The sequence below is a fragment of the Balaenoptera ricei genome, chromosome 9 (genome assembly GCF_028023285.1).
Source record: "Balaenoptera ricei isolate mBalRic1 chromosome 9, mBalRic1.hap2, whole genome shotgun sequence".
NCBI lineage: Eukaryota > Metazoa > Chordata > Mammalia > Artiodactyla > Balaenopteridae > Balaenoptera > Balaenoptera ricei.
In genome coordinates this window covers 44,173,047-44,190,580 of record NC_082647.1, presented here as the reverse complement: position 1 = coordinate 44,190,580, position 17,534 = coordinate 44,173,047, and positions in this window count along the sequence as shown.

Here is a 17,534-nt window from a genome sequence, read left to right as displayed (position 1 = left end):
GGGTCGCAGGAATCTCCACTCTAACCAAGCAGCGCGGGTGGTCCTGATGCAAGGGCTTCCTGAACCCCAGGTTAAGACTCACTGCCTATTTTATGAAACCCCTCGATCAAGTTCATTTCTTTCCAAAGCCCATTCTTCCTCCCACCACTTTGGGCTGACCTCACTATAGCACCTATACCTCCCCTCCCACCCTTTACCCTCAGCACAAGAGTAAATTCAGACAAGGTCTACCTTCGCATAAAAACGTCAGGTCCCAATTCTTCGGGATCTGAGGCTGAAAAGTGAGAACAATTACGAAGGAGGAGGGAGACAGTCTCCTCTCCTCTACAGCAGTGTTCTCTCATTTGTCAACTGGACATCCTGGTGGTCACAGATTGAAACAACCAGCTCTAAGCCTTACTTAGTCCACCAGCCAGCCGGCTCATTACTTGGAGGTCAACTCCTTGAACAATAGAGAAGCAAAATCATCACAAGTCTTCTGGGGGAACATGTAGGAAAGGGGTGAGGAGTGTGGTGCACACATTTAATTTGTCTCAAAAGAAACCCACATGGTTCACTGTTATTCAGCATAGATTAGTCCCTGGCTTTGCCTGAGAAACCCAGTCCAAACTCAGTATTGTAGGAAGCTGTGAAACCGAACTTTTGAATTTTTCTCAAGAATTTCATTTTTAATAATAAAAAAAAAAAATTACCAAGCCCACGTGTCCCATAAAAATAAATGAACGTTTTCATTCTCGAACCAATAAAGCAGATGACAGTTGGGAGCCACATAATACTCTCTTTGTAGCTCAGCCAGGTCATGCAAGGGCTTGGAGAATCAACCGTTTATGTTTTGCAGATGGGGGAAACTGAGGCAGCACCAGGTCCAAGTCCCCGAGTGTGGCCATCAGAAAGTTGCCTGCCAACTGCTCTATTTTGGAAGAGCAGCTCTCCGGAGGGTTGGAGAAAAGCCCAGATTCTGTAGCATGGCAAGTCCCAGCCTAGCCAGCAAGTTCAGCTACATTTCTGGCTGAGTCCTTCTTGCACCCAGCGCCCTGCCGCAGAGGGTCCTGTTGCATTATGCCTTTTGTGCATGCTGTGTCTTCTCGCTGAAATACTCTCCTATTCCTTCCCACACAGCAAACGCCCACTCACCCACCGCTCACTCATCACCAGAAGCTGCTGTTCCTCCTGTGTGGCTGCCCTGCCAGGCTCTGCCGCAGCACTTGGATACCCAATGACATTTATGTGTTCTCACGTATCTGGCCCTCCCACCACCTCCCAGCAAAACACACATGGAGCATCTCGAAGGCTGGATCCTGTTTAATTCATCTTTATGTTTCCAGGATGGGTCACGTAGCCAGGCACAGAATAGATGCTCATTAAATGCTTGTTGAAGGCCTAAGTCAATGAACCAGTGCAGACACAGGGTAATGGGAGAAAAAAGATGACACCTTCAACCCCATGGTACTCTCTAAAAAAAAGTTAGAGGAAGAAACGAGAAGGAGGCAGCTCATTCAGCTTTCTGGCTAGCCTTTTCCCAGGGGCTGTGTCTCCTCTCTTGGTCTAAGGAATGTAAACACTCAGATTCCTTTCACTGATAAATAAATTCTCCTGCCATTAAAAAAAAAAAAAAAAAAAAAAAAAAGGAAGGAAAACTGACAAGTTACTTGGGGGAATGGTTTCTGCTGGGTTGCCAGGGAACGCGATTGTGACTGTGATGGGTATTTGGGCAAAGACACTACAGGGAGGATTGGGATCACTTAAGGCCTACCCCACTTTGGGGGAGAAGTCTTTAAGCTCTTCTTCTCTTGGGAGGAAGTCACACCCGGCAGTGGCTGTCACGCTACGCTCAGTTTAGTCCTGAATGAGAAAACCCTGGGCTTTAGCAATATTGCCCCTCTAGCTCCTTCAGTACAAAGGCTGGAAATTGAGTAACAGACATACAGTGAGAGGGGTTTTCCCGCCAGCCCTCGGGTGTCAGCCTCCCCACCAGGGGGCTGGAGTCAGGCGTGGCTAATGTATTTACCCAGGCCTCCAGGCAAGGCGGCCCACTGTGATCTGCGGCTGCCCCCAGCCTACCCTGGGCTGTCCTGTGGGCTTTCTTCTCAAGGCTCCGGTAGATTATGCTATCTCTAGGCAACATCTTCTCACAAAAGGTTCAGGTATTCGAATTTTCATAGTGGGAGACTGGGAAATTGGCAATGGGTATTGATGGGAAAGGCTCATGAGATGGAGATGGAAAGTTCTGAATCTTTAAGCAGAATGAACTCTTTTCCCTTCATTGAGGCACAGTGGTACCAAAGAAGAAAAGAGGGGGATATGTGTGTGTGTGTTTGGTGGGCGGGTGCTAAATGGGACAGGAAGGGAATTAACCTTCCTAAGAGCCTGGTCTGGTGGTGCTGTTTTATATGTTTTATTTTATTTAACACACCCAAGTACCCTTGAGACCTCTATTATCTATTATCTATCTCTCTCTTATCCACTGTACACACATGGCAAAACTGAGGCTAATGGGGATAAAGGGACTTCCCAAGGGCACACAGGTAGTAGATCTGGGGTCAGGATGGGAATATGGCCTCCCTGGTCCCAGCCATGAACCAAGTATAGGAGTAGGAAATTTATTAAAAAAATAAAAATGACTTCTCACTGAACAGTTTAAAATCAGGTCAGCTTGCGTTTATTGAGTGGCTTTTCTCTGCCAGGCATCATTCTTTTTAATCCTTATAAAACTTCCATTTTGTAGATGAGAAAACTGAGACTCAGAGAGGTCATGCCACTTGTCCAAAGTCAGATGACTAAGGACTTGTGGAGTCAGAACTCAAACTCAGGTCATCTGTAATCTTAAGTATTAAATTGTTAACTCACTAAATTAATTATAAATTTATTTATTTATTTATTTATTATAAATTTATTTATTTTATTTTTGGCCGCGTTGGGTCTTCATTGCTGTGTATGGGCTTTCTCTAGTTGCGGCAAGTGGGGGCTACTCTTTGTTGTGGTGCGCGGGTTTCTCATTGTGGTTGTTTCTCTTGTTGTGGAGCATGGGCTCTAGGTGCACGGGCTTCAGTAGTTGTGGCTTGTGGGCTCAGTAGTTGTGGCTCTTGGGCTCTAGAGTGCAGGCTCAGTAGTTGTGGTGGACGGGCTTAGTTGCTCCGTGGCATGTGGGATATTCCCGGACTAGGGCTCGGACCCGGGTCCCCTGCATTGGCAGGCGGATTCTTAACCACTGCGCCACCAGGGAAGCCCCAATTATAAATTTAATAAAGATGGCAGGGAGGAACCCACTTCTGCATCAAGGAGCAGGAGAAAATAAGAATGAGCTTGTAGACTCTGAAAAGGAGCAGAGAACAGACGAAAGCACTTCCTGTTGGAGGTTGACACCCCCTACGGGTCACAGCACCCTCCCACTCTCCTCCCAGATCCTGGGATAAGTGCAGGCTCCCCAAACACGGGGATATTTTAAGCTTCATTGTGGTGGTTTTAAACAAGCATGCAAATTCTTTGATACTCATCCCATGAGGGTATCTACATACCCTCCCTTTGAGCCTAGGTGGGCTTGTGATTTGCTAATAACTAATAAAATGCAGCAAAAGTGACTGCAAGATTTTTGAGGCTGGGTCAGAAAAGGCGACACAGCTGCCAACTTTTTGTTGGGAAGCTCACCTTTGGAACCCTGAGCGTGTGAGAAATCTGGTTCCCGCAGGGCTGCCATGCTATGAGGCCCAGGTCATGTGTTCTGGCCAACTTCACCGGGTGGAGTCCCAACTAACAGCCATCATCAACCACTAGATGTGCGAGTGGAGACTTTTCCAGATGATTCCAGTCCACAGCTTTCAAGTTACCACCCCCACCGCCCCATCTTTTTATCTTCCCAGTCCAGGCCCCAGATATCATGGAGCAAAGACAAGCTCTGACTATGCCCCATCAGAATTCCCTACACATGGAATCCAAGAGCATAATAAGGTCGTTGTTTTATGCCACAGACTTGTGGGGTGACTTGTTGCACAGCAGCAGTAGCCAGGACATCATCTCACTTCATTTATTTTTAGGGGAAGCCCACGTTCCTTTCCTTGTCCCCTACGCCAAGCTCTTACCTATCAGCGAACTCTGTGGATACAACTGGCGGCCGTCCTCTGAAGACGGCACAGGCTGGGCTGATCTCATCTTTTGATAAGGGCATTTAGAATGGCAAAGATGAGCCAGCTGCTTTGCTACTGCCTCTCCTAGCCAGGTGCCCAGATTCCACTCCCAGCCCCTTTCCATCCTTCACTTGTAGCTGACAGCTCCTTACTCCCTCCCCCGTGCGTCCCCATTTGGATGGCGGATACCTTTCAGTCCATTGAGCCCCCAGGGCAAAAGCTTCCCATCAACTCTAAGCCATTTCTGTAGTTACTCCATTCACCACACCCCAGGAGCAGCTATGGGCTCTTTGTGAAAGTGGCTGGTATGAAGCCGCCTTAGAGGGTATCTATCTAGCTCAGGTTCTACCCTACTGGCACAGTTCCGTGGTTGTTAAAATTTTTCAAAGAACTAAATGAGATCATTTCTCTTAAATTAGTGCCTGGTAGGAGAGCTCTCATTTTCCCAGAACAAAGTTCATTATGGTACCCCACTGCTAACTCACTAGCTACTAGCTAACTCATTAGCTACCCTTTCAGCCAGGAAACAGAGAATAAAGTTCAGAGTCCAAATAAGATTTTTCTTGCTCTCTTTTATTTATTTTTTTCTGAGTTGACTCTGGAATCTAGCATGCATCCAGCATGGTATGCTGGTAAAGCTTTAGATCTAAATAGATCAATGTCTCCTCTACTTACTGGTTAGTGACCTTATCAAATCATCTAAATCCTCTGAGTCCCAGTTTCCTTATCAGCAAGATGGAGGTAATAATTCTCACCCGGGGTTGCTGTGAAGCTGGATTGAGAAAATGTTGGTAGCCAAGTTGGCTAGAATCAGTCTAGTTGAAAAATAAGTTCTAAGATCTTGTTATTATTCTTCTTGTGATTATTGTTATTGTTTGTGGTTCCTCTTCAGCAAATCCTACCAGCTCTGTCTTCCCGATAAAGCCAAAATCTAGCCACGTCTCATCACCTCCACAGCCAATCACCTGGTCCAAGCTATGATCACCTCTATTTGCATGATTGCAACACACTCCTATCTGGTCTCCTGGTTTCATCCCTGATGCCTTTTGGCCCCTCCACACAGCAGCCAGAACAGTCCTGTTCAATCTTGTCATGTCAATCCCAGGCTCCAAACCCTTCAATCACTTCCCTTCTTACTCAGAGTATAGTTTTTTTTTACAGTGATCTACGAGTCTGTGCAAAAATCAACTCCTATTACCTCTATGCCTTCATCTATTCCTCTTCTTTCTCACTCTCTCTCCCTTCTTACTAGTCCTCAAACAGCGCACACCTGCCCTAGAGCCTCTGAGCTTTCTGTTTCTTGGCCAGAGAATGCACGACTTGTGCCTTTATCTCCTTCAAAGCTTGGCTCAAATGTCCTCTTCTCATTGAGTTCTTCCCTGACCATCCTATTTAAAGCTTTCCCAGTGTCTCTTTTCTGATTTGTTTTTCTGTAGTTGGTCACCTTCTAACATACAGTTGACTTATTTATTTATATTTATTGTCTATTTCTCCTAACTAGGATCTAAACCAGCTGAAAGCAGAGATTGTTATCTCTTTGGCTGATTGATGTCTCCTGTGCCCAGAACAATGCCTGGCACATAGTAGACCCTTAAATATGAGGTTGAATTGACCATGGACCACAGAAACAACTTACTTGGCTGCTGGCTAATATTTTATATTAACAAAGATGACTGTGTGCATTTACTGCAAGATCAATAGTTTTGTTTAAAAACATTGTCACGGTGCTGCCCTTTTTTAGTTTGAGAATATGCTCATGATAAAAGCCTTAAGTAAAAATCTAGTTGAAGTCAAAGAATGCTGGAATAATAAGTCCCAAGTCTTCTGATTGCCGATTCAAAAAACCCCCAAGAATCAAGTGTGGACTCTCATTTTTCAGGACCAGCTATGTAATTTGCAGGGCCTGGTGTAAAATGAAAATGCGGAGTGGCCCCTTATTCGAAAGTATTAAGAATTTCAAGACTGAAATAGCAGAGCATTAAACCGAGAGCTCTGTGTCACTGCACAGGATGCACCCACATGAGGCTGGCCCTACTCATTTCTTACATCTGTATATGTTTTTTGCATCCAAGGAAAACAAACCTTAGGAGGTTTGTTTACTTAGTGAACTTCATCCACCTAATATCTCTTTAAATTATCACGAAGCTGGAATAGTTAAGGGTATCCATGCTGCCTGAGTCCACTGATATTCAGCCTTCAAAATAATCCACTTTTGTTTTGTACTGGATTATATGAGAGCCTCAGTTTTAGATCAGGAAGATTAAAAGATACTTCAAATACTCTTCCTACCCTTTGAATAGGTTATGATCTTGCTCTGAAGACAGTGCTAAATGGTGAGGCTAGAAGCATCCCAGAGCAAGGTAAACAGGGATTGCTACTTCTGAAAGAGATAAGGTCATTTCTAGTCCATCATCATTGTTATCCATGGTCTGACCAGCAGCAGCAACCTCTGGTTTAATGGTTTGCAAATGTGGTCCAGTCTGAGAGGCAACCCTAAGAGAAAGTGAGAATGGGACTGAGACACAATCCAGGGTGGAGGCAGGGCCCCAGGTCTCCAGATGCCATCAGGTAATTTTAGCTAATGATGGTGATCTGTGCTAGAATCCACCAAGGCATTGCTGGCCAATCAGCTCCTTTCCTTGGGCTTTATTTTCTCCATCATTCAAAGGAAGACTGTACTGAGACTGTACTGTTCAGAGGTTATTTTTTAATATTAACCAGACTTTAAATATTCTCTTGCATTTTGATTTTTTTTTTTTTTTTGGAGTCAGGCATTATAAAAAATGCAAGCTACTGGACCGCTTTATTCACATAAAAAAAGAAACCTTCTGCCTATTTTCATTACAGGTCCATCTTGACATCTTAAATTTTAATAGTGACTTAAGGCTGTCTCTAGATTTTTAGGAAGTTCTAAAGATGAGATGATTTGGCCACAAAGGTTTAAAAAATATTAAATGAAATGAGCAGAAACATTAGTTCAACATTTCAAGGACAATTTATCACTAAACAAATGAATTTGAACCTATGGAGATCTTTCTTATAAGACTTCAAAGGCTTTCCTTGAAGATAACTAAAATAAATATCATACACTATTTAAAAATTTCTGCATACACTTAAATCTTAAAGTGAATTGTTTTTTGTGGGTCAGAAGTAAACCATTTGTACAGGAGGACACGTGACCACTCATATTTACAAGGGTAAACTTTTCTTCACTTCCATTTTTGTATTTGATAGGGCTGTTAGCATTTCAAAGTAGTTTGGCTTGTGTTGTGATTGTTTAAATGTGCCCATTAAACTGTGGGTATCAGTTTCACAGGAAGTGAAATGTCACAGGGTACTCGACTCTGGTCTAGACTAAAGAATTCAGCCAAACACATTTGGAATCCTAGGTTTCTCACCTTTTACGTAAATATTCTGGGAATTTAACTTTCTCTCTGGTTCTACACCAGGTTCTCGCACAAGTAGGACTGACTTTCACTTTGACCATTCTGATTCAAATATTATCTAGAGAAGGAGGCAGCCTGCTCCAGAAATGCGAGACTGGGGCATGGATCACCTCGCTTCTGTGCAGACTTAACGAAACTGCTGTATATCCAGGAATGGCTAGCAGAGTGCAAGGAATTCCTTCCCCCGAAGAAAAATCCACACGGAAAGTTGCAAGGAAGCTGAGTTGTGCTATCTTCATGGCAGTTAGCCTGGTTCCTCTGTCTCAGCCAGGCGAGATATCCCCGTAAGGCAGTCAGCCAGGACCGGCAGTGTCCCCGTATTCCTGACTCCTGCTGAGATTCTCCTTTTCTGAGCCCCACTCCTCCCCTTCAGATCTTCACATTCTTTCCTTAGATATGTTAATGCCCTCTCCAAGGAGCTACCTGGGGCAGCTTCTCAGCCTCTTTGAAGGGATTTTATATCTCTACTCAGATTATTTATGGCGCCCATAGAGTCCATAGAGTTGACTCAGAGAGTAGCCTGCCTTCCCTGTTTACAAGTTCAGGTGAGGGTTGCAGGCAGAGGGTACCACTTCTGTGTCCCAGATGTCTGACAAGGGCTTTAAAGCATTGATACTTGGATTGTGCTAAATTCAAGGCTGGACCCCTAAATAGCCAATGTTTCTAATTGATGAAAATAGATAAAATTGATAAAATAATTGATAGAAAAATTGATAAAATAATTGATAATTATAAAGATTATTCAGTTGAATCATAGGAAACTGCCAATATTCATCCATTTTTGCTTATCAATATAGCAATTTCCTATGGTTTGATCTAATACTGCAAAATGGTTTCAGACATCAATGAAGAGATATTGAAAGGTTTTTATTTTGTCTTTTCACTATATTCCATACCCCCTAACTTCTTTTCCTGTACCCTGTATACCTGTGCTAAGACCACACACACACACACACTCACACTCAGAATATGACTTATTCTTTCTTTCCTGGGACCTTAGAGAGGTAAGAAAACCAGATGACAATGAGGTAACACATTTATATGAATGAAAGGCAGTTCTACTCACAATACTCTTGTCCTTTGTTCAGGGATATCCACCCTCCCCTCATCCCCCTCCTCCAAGTCTGCCTGAAATCACTCAATTTAGCCTGAAAGCAATGAAGGCTTGAGGGCAGGCAGCTTGTGTATGGAACAAGCCCCAGTGTTGAGTCACAAACTCTGGATTCTGCATTTGGTTTGATAACTTCCTGGTATGTGATCTTGGACAAGTTACCTAACCATGGTGTGTTTAAGTTTTCTCATCTGTAGCATAGGGACAATCTTATCTACTTGATAGAGTTGAAGGGGGCCAAATAAGATAATATCTGTAATGTACCTAAAACTGGGAGCCAAACTCCTTAAGACCAATAAGATTTCTTGCTCCCTGGAGCTTCCAGCCTCCATGCCTCCCCATCTACCACACATGGCTCAGAAACCAAAGAGCTGCTTTACTTGAAGTGACATGTGGCCTGGGACATTGGGTGTCTCAGTAGTGACCAGGCGGCTGGGTGAGTCATGGCTAGTGGGGTCTCTGTTGCTTTGGGAAAGATAACTTGCAGCTGGGGAGGCAAAGAAGTGGCTTTGTGGCATCAGTGACATTTGGGCTGGTCCCTAAGGATGGTTAGGATTTAGACACACCCTCTAGGCCAGCTCCGTCTCATTAAACTTTCTGCAGTGATGGAAATGTGCTCTAATCTGTGCTGTCTAAAATGGGCGGCTACTGAGCACTTGGACTGTGGCTGGTGTGACTGAGGGGAGAATTTTAAATTTAATTTTCATTAACATAAACAGGCACATATGGCCAGTGGCTACGGTACTAGACAGCCCAGGACTAGGCAGAGGAAACAGCAAAAGTGAGAGAAGCAGAAAATCATGGGGGCAGGTGTGGGGTGCAGCTCGCGTTTCAGCTCAGCTGAAGCCCAGGGTGTGAGAAGGACACTGGTAGTACAGGCAGCCGGAGAGGGATGTGCAGCAAATCCATGGTCAGTGGAAAGAATTTAAATGTTCTTTCCTAAGCCATGGGAGCTAGTGAAGGTTGGTGAGCAAAAGAATGACAGCATGTTGCTCAGTTCAGAGCGATGAATCTGAATTGGGGAGTGGAGTCTCTCTGATTGGACCAGATAGAAGCTGGAAATGGAAACATTTGGGAGCGTTACTGTGAAAACCCAGGGGAAGCTCTTACTGAGTGCAGGGCACTGTGCAAACAGCTCTGCCTGGAATATCTCGTGTCACTCTGAGGCAGGTGTTACCAAGAGATCCATCTTTCAGACAAGGAAATGGGGTTTACCATTGATTAACTTGAAATCCTCAAGTAAGTACAGAAAGAAAATTCGAATCCAGGTCTGTTGGATTCCAAAGACCACAGAAGAAAGTACTTAACTCCACTCCACCTCTGGTTTAGATCTCCCTGGGGAAAGCAGTGTCATGAGAAGTGACACAAAGCCAACCCTAAAGGTGAGGACTTGACATTAAATGAACTGGGTGTGGCTTTTCTCAAGACCTGAGATAGGAAACTCTTCTTTTCTTTCAACATGCATTTCTGAATGGGACTCCCTGTTTTGTTGCCAGACCTGACCTCTCTCATCTTTCTACTGCCTTGGTGAAAGCCTAAATTAGACCATTACTGAGCCCATTAGCTTGCTTATTTGTGGGCCAGAAGAGTTATTATCTATATTTGGGGAACTCTCCAATAGCAGAGACTTATTTCCTTCCTGAGATCTCTTCAATTTGCAGGCAATTATCTGATGGCTTTGAAAATTTCTTTTACAATCTTCCCTCAAAAGGCAGCTCAACATGGTGTTAAAAACAGCAACTCACCAGGCTGCCTGGGCCTGAACTCTGGTTTACAGTCTGACTTTGAGCATGTTATGGACAATACAACCTGCTTCATGGACTGGTTTTAAAGATGAAGAAAGGTACTTAACGTGCTTAGAATTGTGCAAAGCATTTCCTATACGTGGTTTACAAGCATTATGACTTGCCAAAAACTGGGCAGGGATGGGGCGGGAGTGGCCAGGAGGAGGAAGAAGCAATTCTCAAAAGACCACTGGAAAACATCTGGATGTGAATCAAAAGGAATTGGTCAGATAGATACTGGAAGGCCAGTTTTCTGAGTTTTTCAGACTCCTCCTAAAAGAGAAGCCTTACAAATGTAAACGCGTGCGAAGTTTGGCTGGAAGGGAAGGGAAAAGGAAATTTTGACAGGTACTGGAAAGAACAGTTTCTGCATGCGTGGGAGCAAACTCTTTGCACTTTTGGGCAGATGACAGGGCCTTACCCTCTGTCGGGGTCGCGGCGGGCACTTCAATTGCAGCGTGCAGAGCTGCTCTCGCCGGTAGCCTCAGTGCTGCCACCTACAGGGCCTTGGAGGCAAATCGCGCAGCCCTCACTGCTCCCGGGCGGCGGGGGCGTTGGGTCGGCGCTGGATGGGTAACCTCCTCGATAGCCATCATTAGCTTCCCTCTCTTACAGGTTTTAATGCTTCTAGCCCTAGACACAAAAGTCTGGGAGACATTTATAAACATTATTTCCAAAAGGGGGGAGGGAATGAAAAAATAAAATCAGAGAGAGCTCCACACATAGAAATGCAGAAATGTCACATTGATGTAGAACCAAGTGCCAGACACTGAGTTAGGGGCTTGGCACATGAAATTGCATTCAATCCACATAACAGACAGCATCAGTAGCTTTATGCCCGTTTCAAGGTAGATTGAATAACCCAATACACAATTGTTTCGAACCCGTGCCACTCCCATTCCAAAGTCCATATATGTCATAACACACTACCTGACAAATTATTGTCCCACCTTTCCCATGTATAAAAGTGCACACAACTGAGTTGACCAGTCACAAAGAGCTTCTGTTTGCGCATGGCAAATGATGCTTACCCTGAGCTTTGAAAATCTGAACTTCTCAAATGAAGATGCTATAGCAGAAATTTTTCACTTATATAAGGGAGTAGGGACTTTATTACCACGGCCCAAATTTTGGTCCATTTGTAAATTATTTCTATTAATCCAAGCCAATCTGAGTGCATTAATGTTGTAGACTAAACTACAAAACAAAGTGTCTGTCTTGCTTTTACCAGCTCAAACTCTATTAATTAATCAACATTTGGGCACATTTATGCTACATTTATACTACAAAGGTCATGTTTAAATTGGCCTTCCTGCGGTACTAACAGTGCTTCTCAAGCTTCGATGTACATACCATTCACCTGGGGACCATGCTGAAATGCATATTCTGATTCAGTGAATCCGGGATGGGCTCTGAGATTCTGCATCTCTAACCAGCTCCCAGGTGATGAGGTAGCTACTGGCAAGCGCACTTTGAGTTTCAAGGGGTTTGAAGATCTTGAAGTTCTTCTGAATCGCCAAGATAAAATTTTACTTGTTTGTGTATTACTTATACTTTATTGTCTCCTAATATGTTGAGAGTCAGTAAACTATAATCTATGTCCCATCTAAAATACTTTATCAACTAGAACAGTGAATTTACCCGAATAGTCTATTCCTTTACCCCGGCTGGATTATAAAGTGTTTGTCTTTAGAAACTCTGCGACCTAAAGGAATTTCACCTTCAATCAAAGGGTAATTTACGCACCATGAGAAATATTTTCCAAACTTTAAGGGAGAGTAATGATGATACCAACATAAGAAAAACTTGTCAAAATTAAACTTTCTGCTCTTTTTGGTTTTTCAGTCTGACTCTTTTGCCATCTAGGGAATTGATTGCATGGAAGTATAGAGCAGTAGACCCACTGACCCACTTAAAAGCCAGGAAGCACCTTCTAATATCCCTCAGATTTGGGGGTCCATTTATGCTTACGTGCATGAGTCTCCAGATGTTGAAGGGCAAAAAGTAACACATTCACATGTGATACAGAGCAAACACCTATGGTGATGCTCAAAGGACAAGATATTCATAGCAGTGAAGAATAAAGTGACCCATAAACAGACAGTCATTTACTTGTTTGTTTTGTCTAGGGTCCATTGAATGGCATCTGTTATTATAACAATAGCTAATGCCCAGTAATTATTTCCATCATATACCTCACTGGGGATGAAAACTGCAGTGGAACTAGATCTTCTGTTTGGAATTGATATTTTTTTCCCAACATCAATTAAAATATACAAGAAAGAGATATTAAAAAAATAATAAAAAAATAAAGAGCCTATTAACTCAAAAAATTATGCAAGAAAGGTGTTGAGTTCTCCCCAATGCCTTCCTATTTACACAAATAAAATACATATATGTAAATGGTTAAATGTAAATGGCGGCCTTATATATCTTAGAGAATAGAATGTCTCAAGTTAGAATAGTGGAAATTATGGCAACTTTAATAGGAAGAAAATGAAAGAAAGTATGGTAACTTCAATGGGAACAAAGTATCTGTTATGCACATTGTAGTTTTTCAAAAAATGTGCATTTACTGCCTTAAGATTGATTGCTGGGTTTGCATAGCAAAGACTGACATGGATTGTGAAGATAAGGGTGGACTCCAGAGTGGGAAGCTGGCTGCTGCTATCTACTTACCATGATCTCAGGGCTTCAGCAAGGCTAGTGTCTCTTTCCTCCTTTGCAGTTCCTACTCTTAAGCCCCAAATTTTCTACTTTTAGTTTTAGTTCTTTAGGTTGAGGCGTTGCTTATTAGCAGATGCTGTTGTACCCAGATATTGGTATATTAATTATGTAGAATTATTATTACCAGAAATATCTATGTTGGCCAACTTCTGTTCAGGGCAACCGTGTGGCAGGCTTCAGGCAGAGAGGAAAATGTACCGTCCTCGCAGCTTAAGTTTGAAAAATCCACGAGAAGAACTGGGGTCATATCTTCAACCCTGGATCAATGAATGTGGTCAGAGGGATAGAGATTACAACTGGCCCCCTTTTGGCCTCATGATCTTCCTGTTTGCTGGAAGTGGGGGGGGGGGGCGGGGGGTATAATTATTTCAAACTTTAGTAAAACCATATATTTTGAGGAATATTTCCCAAAGAAGGGGCTTGCTCTTCTGGAAAAAAAATTCATGTCCATCACAACTTGGAACAAGTTACTTTATTTGAACTTCAGTTGAAGAGTTTGTATGTTTGTTTGAGGGAGTAGAATTAGATGCTTTCTGAGGGCCCTTTCATATCTAAAATCTCTAGTTTTCAGTTACGTTCCTACGTAGCACTTTATGAAATGATTTCATATCCAACTCTGACAAGCAGGTAGAGGTGATGCTACTTCACCCTCCTATTAGATGGGGGAAACCGAGCCTCACAAAGTTAATTAATTTGCCTCAATCATTAGAATGTCAAGTGGCAGAACTAGGACTACATATTAAGTGATTGGATTAGTTTCAAAGGATTCCCTTTGAATGCTACCCACATTAGTGAAATTAGTTTTGTTCATTCTGTAATGACCACTAACTAATCTCATTGGTAGCAAACTACTATAAATTAAGCTAGAGTTGATGGGATAGTTTAAATCTTGGGCACTTGAATTTTTAATTTAGCTGCCTTCTGAGAGATGCTGAGGTTATTCATTAATATGATTACTGTCTTTCTGATGGGAAGTACTGGAAAGTATGGCTTGGGGAAAGAAAAGCTACTGAGAATTCAAGTTGAAAGAAACTGCTTATAGGAAGAGATTGAGGGAGAGACTGGGGGCGAAACTGATTATTATCTTCCAGCTCACAGACACTTGATATTATGCGTGAAGCAGATAACGGTCAAATAAGTCGCCATTGTTTGTTTTAAGAATTCCCTAAATAAATATTTACTCCACACAATCAATGAAGTCTAGAAAGTCAATGGAATGTGTTTTATTTTTAACAAGGCTTAAATTAATTGTATATCTCCTGCATCTACAAACATCTATTAAGATCACTCTGAGAACTAGCTTAGAGCTCCTAATGACTGGCTTTCTTTTTAAGCAAGGATTTCAGGCTAGCATATAAAAATTTTAAGACCAAGGGGGAAAATAATCTTTGATTAAGAATGTATAACATTATGATTCAAAAGCCTTAATGCACATACCTTTGGTCTGCCAATTAATGAATTTATCCTCGAGGAAATAAAGATGAAGAGTAAAAGGATGTTCACTGAAGCATCTCTTAGAGTAGTAAAAACAGGAACAACTTAGATGGGAGATGATGATGATGATGATGATGATGATTATTACAATTCAATACTTTCTGATTTATTCATGGAGTTATGCAACCATTACCACAAGCAATTTTAGAACATTTTCATCACCCCTAAAAGAAACCCTGTACCCCTTAGCAGTCATTTTTCATTTCCTCCCAAGACCCTAAGCCCTGGTAACTTTTTGTTTCTATAGACTTGCCTACACTGGACAATTCCTATAAATGGAATCATATAAACCGGCTTCTTCCACTAGTGTAATGCTTTTAAGATTCTAGATGGGAGATTATTGAGGAAGATTATGGTACCTTTATACAATGGATTATTCTATAATCATTAAAAATGATGCTGCAAAGAATAATTAGTGACAAAAACATTCACAATAGCTTAACCAATAAGAGCATAAGTTCCAGAGTCAGGCAACCTGGATTTTGATTCTAGCTCAACCAACTCCCCATTGTGTGACCTTGAACAATTTACTTAATTTTTGTGCTTAGTTTTACTCAGATATAAAATGGGGCTAATAACGATTGTATCGGCCTCAGAAGCTTGTTGGGTGAAATGAATGAGGTAATCCATATAAACAGCTTAGCACAGAGCCAGGCTCTATAATAAGTTTATCAAAGAGTGCCACATTTTCTTTCTTTGCTGATCTGTATTTCTTACTTTTCCAGCCAACAATTATGTTAATTTGGTAATGATGAAGAAAATATAAAAGTTATTTTTAAAAAATTATTTAAAAATTTTAAATTGTGGTAATATACATATTACATAAAATTTACCATCTTAACCATTTTTAAGTTTACAGTTCAGTAGTGTAAAGTACATTCACATTGTTGTATAACAAATTTCCAGAATGTTTTTCATCTTGCAAAACTAAAACTCTATACCCATTAGACAATAGCTCTCCATCCCTCCTTCCCCCAGCCCTTGGTAACTACCATTCTACTTCCTGTCTCTATAAATTTGACTACTCTAGGGACCTCAAATAAGTGGAACTGTATAGTATTTGTCTTTTTGTAATTGGCTTATTTCACTTAGCATAATGTCCTCAAGCTTTATCTATATTGTAGCCTGTGTCAGCATTTCCTTCCTTTTCAAGGCTGAATAATGTTCCATTGTATGTATATACCACATTTTGCTTATCCATTTATCTGCTGATGAACAATTGAGATGCTTCTGTCTTTTGGCTATTGTGACTAATACAACTATGAACATGGATGTACAAATATTTAAAGATTGTTTTTTCAAAGAAAGAATAGTATAAGTTCCTCTAAATTTCCTAAAACTGATAAGGCACATGTAAACAGGGACTACACAGGTGATTGAAATCCTAGATTTGTTCATTGTCTCAGAAAGTGTATAATAAATAAATTAATTAATTAATATATTTAGTTTTTATTGGGCACTTTGTCTTTGAGGCTAATTATTTCAGAAGATTTTATATTTAGTTGAAAATAACAAGGGAAAGAAAACACCAACAAGGGCTGAAACAAGACGGGTGTTGAAAGTCAGAGGTAGTCAGCCCAGGGCTCATACTGCATTTCATGGTAACAGAGTCTAAACTTCTCTCTTCTTGCTCTGCCATGTCCCTAAAGTTTTTTTCCTGAGGCCTTTACATGGGACAAGGGGGTTGCTGGAGCTCCAGCAGCATTATTTCTGCTTCTATTCCAGCATTACTTCTGTTTCTTCCTTCCAGAAAGGAGGAAGGGAAGAAGGAAGTGTATGTCCCTTCTTTAAAGATACTTTCCATTTCTACTCTATTGGCTGGAAGTTAGTCATGGGATCACTCACGGCTGAGAAAAGTGGTGTTTATTGCCAATAAGCCATACACACTGCACAAATTAGGGACTCAATACTGAGAAAGAATGGATGTTGGGGGACAGCCAGGATTCTCTGCCAGAGTCTCCATACATGTTAACTAGCATCTTGGAATATACATCCTTAGGTAGGTAATGTTGAACTGTTTCTCTCTGAGTCTATAGATAATCTCTAATAATAGTTCTGAGGCAATGGTGATTTTCTCAGCTCTGTTGATACTCCAAACTTGATTTAAAGGAGCTCGTAAAACCTAGAACAATAGGCATAGGGCATTGGCTTTATATTCTGGTGTCTTGGGCTTGTGCTGAGATTCCCTCAACTATCCCTTACTTCAGATAGACAGATAGGGTTACAGCTTTGGTGCCAATGAAGCTGGTGATTAGGCAAAGTTGTTTTGGGGAGTTACTTCCCAGATGGAATGTAGAGATGAGGACACTTTCTCAAAGATCATACTCTATTAATGAGCAAACATTGGTGCCTACCTAGTGGAGTCAAATTTGTATCTGATTTTTATAACTTCCAATATCAAAATGATTTCTTTATTAAGCATTTTAGATGTTGATGAAATTTTTAAAAATCTTTTGAAAAATAGTTGCTTTTGTTTTAATTGTAGAACTGGAGAATCTATGACACTCCAATGTGGTTGTTTTGGCTCATGGACATTTAAATGAACAAGTACTTTGTAAAACAGGCAAAACTCACTTCATTACTCATGATGAACCACCATCCTTGAGGCAGGGATTGGGGTGAGGCCAAAGGTGAGTGAGGGTCAGGGAAGGAGTGAAGGGGAGTTTATTTATTGCAATATTAATTCAAAATTTAAAAAAACAGTGATTTTGTTATTTCAGTGCAACTGTGTCTAAAAATGCCTCGATCCCATCGTCTTTATCAAAATGCCCTGCTTTAAAAATGAATAAACTCTTCAGTGAATACAGTCGTATGAAAAGACCCTTAAGGCTACAAACAGTAGAGAAAATGA